Here is a 12140-nt window from a genome sequence, read left to right as displayed (position 1 = left end):
TTAACAAGTCCGGTTTTTTGGGCTGCCACGGGTTATTTACTGGCCCGGTCGGAGTTGTCTAGATAAACGAATGAACCGGCAGTCCAACATGGCAGGTCAGAAAAACTGTAATTTATAAAAATAAACCTGGAATGTGGTGTTTAGCCTAAAGATATATGGTCCCCGATGCCTAAAATTTAATTTATCCGGCAATTTATCGTGACTAAAAAATAATTATTTATTGTTTGTTGTGGAACGAACGTCCGGTGTTTGCAGCACAAATATGTGGTTTAAATATTTTGAAATGTGATATGTCATGTTGGTACAGTATTTCAGTGTCTGATGAATTGTCAAACATGAAAAGCCTAGTTTATAAAAAAAATATTTACTCCAGTTATAACTGTAGAATTAGTAGTAAATTTTTTAGTCTTTTAACCTTAACAGAGGGGTGTTTAAACCACTGCAATTTATCAATAGTAAAAACAATATTTTTCCTTCATAAAAAAAACAAATTTACTCTAAACAAAGTGTTCAAATATTTGACAGATTTAACTTTAGTGTCAGTTGTAAACAAAGTTTGAATTTTATGTAAATATAAAGTCAGTAGTTACAGGTAAATTTAAAGTTAAATTTCATTTATAAACATAATGTTTTAAAACAGTTTGTGGCGACTTATTTACATGTATCGGAAAAACTGTTGATACAAATGTTATAAGGTCTTATTCTAAACCAAAAGAATATGTTATTGAATAAAATAAAAGACCATGGCAAAAGTTAAAAAAATTACAGAATTGCTAAATATTTAAAAAACACGCTGTATATTTTCTCTTGGGTTGATTTCGAAAATATATAATATGTTGACATTCAGTTTAGCAGTTTTCGAATTAATCGAACGTAAATTTTTATTTTTATTGATTTCCAAAATCACATTTGCCAGAAATAGATAGTCAGAGACTAAACTTTACCATCATTTGACGTCACGATGACGTAATTTGCCAATTGGTCAATATATTGTTTTGCTAAACTACGTCATAGTGACGTCAAATTTGCTCTGCCTATTGGATGTAGCATCAACTCGATTTTATTTACAATTTTTACATTTCATTTATATTAAAAACGGCTTAATAAATATCAACATATTAATATTTTTAAAATCAGAAGGAAGAGATCTATCAAATAAACACAAATTATACAGGGTGTTCCTTTAAACATTTATCAACTCCGCACTTTTTTTCATCAGTATATTTACGGACCAACCCTGTACATACATGGATGGTAAAGATTTGAGATTTGATTGACAAGCATTTCAATAAAAACTAATTGTAACCTATTTGACCTGTAATGTGTTGCCCAGAAAAAAAAATTTACGAAGATACACGATAGTAATCTTTTACATGCCCTCGCAATACAAAAGGCAACAAATCGAATCGAAATTAACTATTTGTACAAACCAAACCTAATAATCGTAATTCAAACTGTATGCCTGCCCTCTAACTCGATTTACTCCAGTTTGACATATCTGTATGTGCACAGCCCTATATTGACTTTGCCTAAAGCCAATACAAAGCTCAATATATAGTAAGTTACTCCCTAGGAGACCGCACCGATTCCCTAATTGTGTTTACATCACGCCAAGTGACGTGTCGTCCGCAAAGTTACTACCCGGCCCTTAAATTATGGTCGACCAAACTAAGTTTCGGAACTGGATGCGCCGGCACTAAACAAAATTATTCGGCAATTACCGGGGACCCTGGAAACTGGATCCTATTAGGTTTTCCTTTAATAAATCGATTTTTCTTGTTCGGGTACCCCAGAGGCTTAACAAGAACCAATAAATAAAAGCGTTGCCAGTAAGGTAGCTGCAGCACTAGAAGAAATATCTCAATCGGGGCCGGCTTGCTCATGCACGCAATTACCCGTCGTTCCATAAAGATGGCGGATTCTATGCATGTCGAAGGAAAGACAGAAAGTAAATTAACGGGGCTAAGTTATTAAAATATGAGGGTGAAGCCGGATCGGTGGACTCGCCTCGGTTTTCTAGAACTGCGATTTGCTGCACAGCTGGGTACTTTGTTCCTCGATTGCTCTTTGCGGTACCGGTACCAATTGCCACATCCTCGAAGCTTTCTCTTTAAGTGATCATCTTGACACGTGCCTGTTTTGTTACACTCTAGGGCATCCCAATTAAAATAATCACCCCACCGTAAAAAATGTCTTTGGCACTAATTACAATTACTCCTAAAGGCATCCAGCTCTAATTTGTTTTTTGTGTTTCGTCGTCTAAAAAACGCTCCCTCCCGACCCATATCCAGATTAAGAACTTTTTTATTTTTATCTCACCATCGAGGGTCCTCCCCCCAATTAAAACCGCCTGCCCCTCGGTCTCCCGAGAAATAAAACTGACTGTATAAATGCATTATGGGTTTCCTAAAATAAAAAGTGGAGTGACATAAGGCGTTGCCCTTGGCTACCGCCCTAAGTCACCACAAGAAAGGGAAACCAGCCAGAAATTGGATATAGACGCGCCAAATATTGGTTTATTGGTTGTTTTAGGCCCCGGGGACACATATGTTTCCAATATGATTATCTGTGTGTAGTTTTTGGTTGCTTTTCCCTGATTTATATTCTCGCTTTTACGACGATATTGGTTTGTTTTTGGGGTGGAAGAAGGTCAGAAAATGCGGGAACACTGAAAGTCAGTTCATTTATAATTTAGTTTGCTTTTTCCCCGATAACAAACAGCTAAGTGTAAGGGAAAATACTTCTGCTACCTTGAAAATTTTAGCTAAATATGTAGGAAGTCATCCAAAACATTAACGAAGTGGTATGGTGTATCCATAAGTAGCTTTATCAAAAAAATTTTCGTTACCTGACAAGTAAAAAACTACTTAAAGTGACCGGAGACATGTTAGCAACGATTCTCGGCAACGAAATCGGCAGTTCGTTTTTCCACCAGTGGTCGCGCGTATTCACTTTACGCTTTCTACCGTTTGTTCTCCCGTCTAGCCTGCTCTTGCTATAACTACTGTAGAAATATAAAATACAGTTAAATAATTAAAAATGTATTATAGTAATTACTAAGTAATTATTGTGCATCATTCTAGGATTAAGTGTTAATGAAATGGGAAATCGTAAGAAAAATAAACCAAGTATTTTGTTTAAACATTTTTTAAGGGTTGAACATCGACCGTTGCTGGGGGTTTTTTTCACTAAATCGACTAAGGGTAGATATAGGAATATTATCCTGTCAAAAACTCAGAAAGGCCGGGTACTTTAAGGAAGTGAGGGTTAATTAAATGCAAGGTGGTGGAAAAAGTAGAAACATTTTACAATTTAAATTGTTTTTAAGGGTTGAAAATGGACCGTTGCTGGGGGTTTTTTTAACTAAATCGACTAAGGGTAGATATAGGAATAATATCCTGTCAAAAACTCAGAAAGGCCGGGTACTTTAAGGGAGTGAGGGTTAATTAAATGCGAGGTGGTGGAAAAAGTAGAAACATTTTACAATTTAAATTGTTTTTAAGGGTTGAAAATGGACCGTTGCTGGGGGTTTTTTTCACTAAATCGACTAAGGGTAGATATAGGAATAATATCCTGTCAAAAACTCAGAAAGGCCGGGTACTTTAAGGGATTGAGGGTTAATTAAATGCGAGGTGGTGGAAAAAGTAGAAACATTTTACAATTTAAATTGTTTTTAAGGGTTGAAAATGGACCGTTGCTGGGGGTTTTTTTAACAAAATCGACTAAGGGTAGATATAGGAATATTATTCTGTCAAAAACTCAGAAAGGCCGGGTACTTTAAGGAAGTGAGGGTTAATTAAATGCAAGGTGGTGGAAAAAGTAGAAACATTTTACAATTTAAATTGTTTTTAAGGGTTGAAAATGGACCGTTGCTGGGGGTTTTTTTCACTAAATCGACTAAGGGTAGATATAGGAATAATATCCTGTCAAAAACTCAGAAAGGCCGGGTACTTTAAGGGATTGAGGGTTAATTAAATGCGAGGTGGTGGAAAAAGTAGAAACATTTTACAATTTAAATTGTTTTTAAGGGTTGAAAATGGACCGTTGCTGGGGGTTTTTTTAACTAAATCGACTAAGGGTAGATATAGGAATAATACCCTGTCAAAAACTCAGAAAGGCCGGGTACTTTAAGGGAGTGAGGGTTAATTAAATGCGAGGTGGTGGAAAAAGTAGAAACATTTTACAATTTAAATTGTTTTTAAGGGTTGAAAATGGACCGTTGCTGGGGGTTTTTTTCACTAAATCGACTAAGGGTAGATATAGGAATAATATCCTGTCAAAAACTCAGAAAGGCCGGGTACTTTAAGGGATTGAGGGTTAATTAAATGCGAGGTGGTGGAAAAAGTAGAAACATTTTACAATTTAAATTGTTTTTAAGGGTTGAAAATGGACCGTTGCTGGGGGTTTTTTTCACTAAATCGACTAAGGGTAGATATAGGAATAATATCCTGTCAAAAACTCAGAAAGGCCGGGTACTTTAAGGGATTGAGGGTTAATCAAATGGGAAATATTAAGAAAAATAAACCAAGTATTTTGTTTAAACATTTTTTAAGGGTTGAACATCGACCGTTGCTGGGGGTTTTTTTCACTAAATCGACTAAGGGTAGATATAGGAATATTATCCTGTCAAAAACTCAGAAAGGCCGGGTACTTTAAGGAAGTGAGGGTTAATTAAATGCAAGGTGGTGGAAAAAGTAGAAACATTTTACAATTTAAATTGTTTTTAAGGGTTGAAAATGGACCGTTGCTGGGGGTTTTTTTCACTAAATCGACTAAGGGTAGATATAGGAATAATATCCTGTCAAAAACTCAGAAAGGCCGGGTACTTTAAGGGATTGAGGGTTAATTAAATGCGAGGTGGTGGAAAAAGTAGAAACATTTTACAATTTAAATTGTTTTTAAGGGTTGAAAATGGACCGTTGCTGGGGGTTTTTTTCACTAAATCGACTAAGGGTAGATATAGGAATAATATCCTGTCAAAAACTCAGAAAGGCCGGGTACTTTAAGGGATTGAGGGTTAATTAAATGCGAGGTGGTGGAAAAAGTAGAAACATTTTACAATTTAAATTGTTTTTAAGGGTTGAAAATGGACCGTTGCTGGGGGTTTTTTTCACTAAATCGACTAAGGGTAGATATAGGAATAATATCCTGTCAAAAACTCAGAAAGGCCGGGTACTTTAAGGGATTGAGGGTTAATTAAATGCGAGGTGGTGGAAAAAGTAGAAACATTTTACAATTTAAATTGTTTTAAGGGTTGAAAATGGACCGTTGCTAGGGGTTTTTTTCACTAAATCGACTAAGGGTAGATATAGGAATAATATCCTGTCAAAAACTCAGAAAGGCCGGGTACTTTAAGGGAGTGAGGGTTAATTAAATGCGAGGTGGTGGAAAAAGTAGAAACATTTTACAATTTAAATTGTTTTTAAGGGTTGAAAATGGACCGTTGCTGGGGGTTTTTTTCACTAAATCGACTAAGGGTAGATATAGGAATATTATTCTGTCAAAAACTCAGAAAGGCCGGGTACTTTAAGGGAGTGAGGGTTAATCAAATGGGAAATGGTAAGAAAAATAAACCAAGTATTTTGTTTAAACATTTTTTAAGGGTTGAAAATGGACCGTTGCTGGGGGTTTTTTTCACTAAATCGACTAAGGGTAGATACAGGAATAATATCCTGTCAAAAACTCAGAAAGGCCGGGTACTTTAAGGGAGTGAGGGTTAATTAAATGCGAGGTGGTGGAAAAAGTAGAAACATTTTACAATTTAAATTGTTTTTAAGGGTCGAAAATCGACCGTTACTGGATGTTTTTTTCGCTAAATCGACTTAGCAGTTCATTCAGACATTTTCAGTAATTGTAGGTTATGGTTGTTGACTCATTTGCCATATCAATCATTATTGTATTTGTAATACCACTTATAAGGGTATCTAGATCCTTTATTTAATTTTGTTAACTATGACAACACTGCAGACATTTCGTATTTCAAGAAAATTTGACTTCTTTATATCAAAGGAGCGCCGACAATGATTATGGATCGGCGCGTGCCGGTGGGGGACGCACTTCTTTTTATGGAGTGTAGGATTAAGATAATAAATTAGGCCAGTCAGCTTTTGTCTTCGCCTATTTTTATATTTTTTAACGGTCATTTTAACAAGTAAATATAATCTCTTCAAACAGAGAAATTACAGTCATGTAATTCTCTTTTGCCTTGGTGTTGGTAATTCTAATTTCTTGGATATTTTACAAAGCTTTTACTTTGCTTGGAAAATCGTTATTATTGCAACCAACTTTATAAAATTTGCCAGTTACTTTGGCACGGTTAAATACTTCACAGTTCATTCGCTTCTTGTACGTTGTTGTGCTAACTGGGAATTGCCTACTCGTTTCCCAAGTGTCCCAAGGGAGTTATTTCCAAATTGTTCATCTAAGAAAACTGTTTCTTATTCGCAATGTAAGTATGTTTGAGTAGAAATAAATTACAGTTTAGCATAAAGAAAGTTGAAAATATCACAAATTTGTAACTTATATCGGGTGTCCAGGAGAACACGGGGACATAACAGATTAACATTAAAAATCGTTTTTTTCTTGTGTCTGTTCAGTTGGGTAATTATTGTAAAACTTTTTAAATTGAAGTCGTAGAGCGTCTATAAAACTATTAAACTGAACTGGTCATGTTGAGGGTTGTGATCATAATTTTGATTTTTTATTAATTTTGGATTTTGTATGTACTTTCTACAAACTAATTGTAGTTTTATCATTCTTGAAAATTTTTTAAAAAGCTAAATAGACTGAAAACAATCAAGATGCCTGTTTCTTGTCGACGATAAAATTGCAAGATTGAAATTTAAACTAAAAGTTTTTAGTTTTCCAACTAAATCACCCTTACAGAGAAATAAAAATAACCATATTAACCTCTCTTGCTTTTTCTGGACACCCGGTATGTGGTTTTACACAAAACTCAAGATAGGTCGTTCTTATAGTGCGATGTTATTTTTTTTACAAAGTACCGAATTGTAAGCATTTGAATTTTTTAGGAATAGGATCAAGGAAGTCGAATTTCGACATTTTTGGGTTGCGTTCAATAGAGGAGAAATAAGTCCAGCGGCTGTACTTTCAGAGGTCGAGAGGGATTTATTTTCTTTTCACCCCGAGTATGCTCTGGTACACTGCGTGTCTGCCGACTTAAAAATGTCCAAGGGCATTGCACGAAAAATTAGGTAATTTTTGTGTTTGCTATCTCTTATTTTTATAGATACATTATTGCAGTTTTAGTACATTTTCGTGTAATTTACGGATGTGACCAGCAATTTTTATTTTGGTTTTTACTACAGGGTGAAATTGAAAAACTGTACTTATTTATAGACATTTACTTTAATAAAACTTGAAGTATTTTTTTATAATAAAAAAGGTGCGCACTACACACTATACGTTTTCTGTTTATGCTTACTAACAGTAACAGCTTTTTTGTGGTAGTATTGAGCGCTTTTTTTGGTTTGAGTAAAAGGACAAAATGTATCAGAGACAATATGAAAGGTGGGTTTATAAAATCAATAAAATAAAATAATTGTTGAAAGTTGCTGTTTGCTATGTCGTTGCGTTGCGTTTATAAAAAAAAAATAATATATAAATAAGAGATAAGATAAAATAAGATAAGCTTGCGAACTTATTTTAACTTCCTTTTTTGTTAACCTTAAACACTAATTTTGATTGGTTCTGTTTTGAATAAATTAAAATTTTAAATCGGGAAGTCCTTTAAAAGCAATTATTTAAAAACAAATTAGGATTAAAGCAATTTATTTGCTGGACTTAAATTATTACTTTGGAAATCACGCTAGAAGACATACAACTACCTGTACTTCTTTTAGGGATGGCATCAGCTGAGGTAATAATAAATATCTGGTAGTTTCTCTATAGTAATTTTTATTTTGTTCTGTAAACCCTTTTCAACCACAGCAGATCATTTATATTATTAAATTATTTTTATTTTATTGGTTTTATAAACCCACCTGAAGTCGAGTTGTTTTCGGCTGAATAAATACCTGAATGTTTTATGTTTTATTTTATATTTTTAGGTCAAAATTTGGGGTTGGTGGTTTTACCCATTAGCCTCAGCAGGGCAAAGTGGGCTATGCACTTCTGCAGTTTTCCAAGGGTTTCAAAATAATTCATTTGATCACAAAGCCCAAATATTTCCACAAACCTAAATATTTGTACTTATGGAGGGCATTGGTAGATTAACGGCAGTTGTGCATCTCACGAAATTTAAAAAAAATTGTTATGCCAAAAATAGCGTGTGGATTAGATAAAAAAAATTATAAAATCGTGAGATGCATGATTGCTTTCATTTTCTACCAGTGCCCTATGGAAATTATAATTTGTAAATTTTAGTTTTATTTTTACTGTTTTCAAGATTCCCATGCTTTACACATGAACTTGTTTCACACTATAATGTATTATTTATTTTTGTTTTTTGGGCTTCGCGTCAAAGGTTATCTATTGTTTTATTTTTACAACCATTCACTGCAACAATAGTCGAAACATTTATGTCAATTTAATTGACAAAAAATCTTTCTCAGAATTCAAAATTACTAAGTATCAGGTTGTTTATTTATTATAAGTTATTGTTTGCTGTGTTCTGCTGTTTTTTATTTTTCAGATTTCTTGAAGTTTTTCAGGTTCAAGACCGAACCTAAGTCAGTGGTCTTGTGTTGGGACGACTAGGTTAATGTTATTTTCTACTTAGTTAAAAATAGTGCAAAATTCCATTTTCCCAACAAACCTTTTTGATGCGGTGAGACGCAAAGCCCAAAAATCGAAAATAAATGAATAACTCTCCTCAACCAACTTATAGAACATAGCTCCAACAATTTATTATGTTTATATTTCAATAATATACAGGGTGTCTTAGAAATAAGTACCGTAAATTTAGGGATAAACTGAGCTGGCCCAAATATGAAAAAAGTTAAAATATACGTGGATCCGAAAACTCTTCGTTTTCGAGATATAGAGAGTCAAACACTCTAAAAAATACAAAACTATAAACTTCTGCAAAACCATCATCATCAATTTAACTCAAACTTTGTGGGTAGTGAAGGTTGTTTATTTTCAATAATTTTATATATTTTTTAAATACATTTATTTATTTTATTCTATTTATTCTTTATTTATAATTACATGTATTTCTGAGATACCCTGTATTTTTATATTTTATTAGGAAAATAAGTGTGTTTGTGTCATTTCATACAAACTTTTATTGAACAATTAGTTGTATAAAATGATGAGTCAATAGAGCCCGTTTATGTGCCTGATTTTATGTACAATTGTAACTGGATTATATACATTTAAAAATAAAACAAAAACCTACGATGTTTTCAATTTGTCAATGACGTTGAGAATTACTTTATTTTACTAGTACTATTAGGTCTACTAGTTTTTATTAGGTTAAGTTAGGTATTATTGTAACTCGTATTGGGTGTTTCAACCACGGAGTATAGCACTCATAACAAAAATAATTGTAAAGTAGGCGTCGTGACATAAGATGACAATGTAATAGAAAAGTTTGACCCTTACACTTTGACTCTTGCCATATACGCCCCACAAAAAAGACGCCAACAATGACAATTATACCTTCACTAAAACTGATGTTTGAAAATAATAATTAATGTTATAAAGATTTGTGTAAAAGTATAAACCTGTTTTCGTTTTAATTATGTTACTTTATTTGCAAATATCAGAAATTGAAATGCTAGAAAGTCGCTCTTATATTCGCTAACAAAACCAATTCAACCACTTTGTCAGATATATTCAGAGCAACTAAACTAAGCCTAAAAACGTTAAAACAAAAGCATACCTACAAGACGTGAGGAAAAGAAATAAATAATACGATATGACTCTTATTCTTTCTAGACAATTTTTATATAGGCTTTGCCAATTTTTCGGCGGTTTCCAACTACTTCGGCTTCTTATACGTCGGCTTACATCAAAGAACACCGTCCTGGCCGTGTCTGGATCTAATGTAAACAGACATCACGCGTGAAAATAGAAAACGCTGAGCCTTGCAACAAGCTCCTGGTCAAAGAAGGCAATGTTGCCAATACGAACGTACTTAACCACCAACTGAATTATCTTTCAAAAATGTTTTTTTTTTACGATACATCCATAAAAAAATAAGAGTCGGGCTTTCCAAGGTCTTCCAAAAATGTGATAGCTACATGTATCCTACTTAGAGAAAAATCCTTACTATTTTCATCAGGGCTCATTTAATTCACCTTACGTCCCTTAAAAGGGTCGGTCTTAAAAGTCGGCCTTTCAAAGGTCTCTCCAGAATGTAATAGATATATGTACACTAAGTCCTTTTAGTGAAAAAAACCCCCAGCAACAGTCGATGTTCAACCCTTAAAAACTGTTTAAACAAAATACTTTGTTTATTTTTCTTAATATTTTCCATTTGATTAACCCTCACTCCCTTAAAGTACCCGGCCTTTCTGAGTTTTTGACAGGATAATATTCCTATATCTACCCTTAGTCGATTTAGTGAAAAAAACCCCCAGCAACGGTCCATTTTCAACCCTTAAAAACAATTTAAATTGTAAAATGTTTCTACTTTTTCCACCACCTTGCATTTAATTAACAATCACTTCCTTAAAGTACCCGGCCTTTCTGAGTTTTTGACAGGATAATATTCCTATATCTACCCTTAGTCGATTTAGTGAAAAAAACCCCCAGCAACGGTCCATTTTCAACCCTTAAAAACAATTTAGATTGTAAAATGTTTCTACTTTTCCCACCAACTCGCATTTAATTAACCCTCACTTCCTTAAAGTACCCGGCCTTTCTGAGTTTTTGACAGGATAATATTCCTATATCTACCCTTAGTCGATTTAGTGAAAAAAAAACCCAGCAACGGTCCATTTTCAACCCTTAAAAAATGTTTAAACAAAATACTTGGTTTATTTTTCTTACCATTTCCCATTTGATTAACCCTCACTCCCTTAAAGTACCCGGCCTTTCTGAGTTTTTGACAGGATATTATTCCTGTATCTACCCTTAGTCGATTTAGTGAAAAAAACCCCCAGCAACGGTCCATTTTCAACCCTTAAAAAATGTTTAAACAAAATACTTGGTTTATTTTTCTTACCATTTCCCATTTGATTAACCCTCACTCCCTTAAAGTACCCGGCCTTTCTGAGTTTTTGACAGGATAATATTCCTATATCTACCCTTAGTCGATTTAGTGAAAAAAACCCCCAGCAACGGTCCATTTTCAACCCTTAAAAACAATTTAAATTGTAAAATGTTTCTACTTTTTCCACCACCTTGCATTTAATTAACAATCACTTCCTTAAAGTACCCGGCCTTTCTGAGTTTTTGACAGGATAATATTCCTATATCTACCCTTAGTCGATTTAGTGAAAAAAACCCCCAGCAACGGTCCATTTTCAACCCTTAAAAACAATTTAGATTGTAAAATGTTTCTACTTTTCCCACCAACTCGCATTTAATTAACCCTCACTTCCTTAAAGTACCCGGCCTTTCTGAGTTTTTGACAGGATAATATTCCTATATCTACCCTTAGTCGATTTAGTGAAAAAAAAACCCAGCAACGGTCCATTTTCAACCCTTAAAAAATGTTTAAACAAAATACTTGGTTTATTTTTCTTACCATTTCCCATTTGATTAACCCTCACTCCCTTAAAGTACCCGGCCTTTCTGAGTTTTTGACAGGATATTATTCCTGTATCTACCCTTAGTCGATTTAGTGAAAAAAACCCCCAGCAACGGTCCATTTTCAACCCTTAAAAAATGTTTAAACAAAATACTTGGTTTATTTTTCTTACCATTTCCCATTTGATTAACCCTCACTCCCTTAAAGTACCCGGCCTTTCTGAGTTTTTGACAGAATAATATTCCTATATCTACCCTTAGTCGATTTAGTGAAAAAAAACCCCCAGCAACGGTCCATTTTCAACCCTTAAAAACAATTTAAATTGTAAAATGTTTCTACTTTTTCCACCACCTCGCATTTAATTAACCCTCAATCCCTTAAAGTACCCGGCCTTTCTGAGTTTTTGACAGGATATTATTCCTATATCTACCCTTAGTCGATTTCGTGAAAAAAACCCCCAGCAACGGTCCATTTTCAA

General features: G+C 33.9%; 1 protein-coding gene and 1 long non-coding RNA gene across 5 annotated transcripts in view; both read left to right on the top strand.

Moving 5' to 3' along the window:
* The window catches only part of LOC145731248 (homeotic protein ultrabithorax-like), a 166879-nt gene that overhangs the window by 102624 nt on the left and 52115 nt on the right, over positions 1-12140 (top strand). The gene's annotated exons all lie outside the window — the stretch shown is intronic.
* Positions 5666-9684, top strand: LOC145731249 (uncharacterized). The gene is made up of 3 exons (XR_014178775.1): positions 5666-6448; positions 7032-7214; positions 8070-9684. It is a non-coding gene; the product is annotated as an uncharacterized LOC145731249 (long non-coding RNA).

The sequence above is a fragment of the Ips typographus genome, linkage group LG6 (genome assembly GCF_016097725.1).
Source record: "Ips typographus isolate SLU linkage group LG6, UJ_Ityp_2.0, whole genome shotgun sequence".
NCBI lineage: Eukaryota > Metazoa > Arthropoda > Insecta > Coleoptera > Curculionidae > Ips > Ips typographus.
Note: the sequence above shows the minus strand (reverse complement) of the source record. Positions and strands in the feature narration are given on the sequence as shown.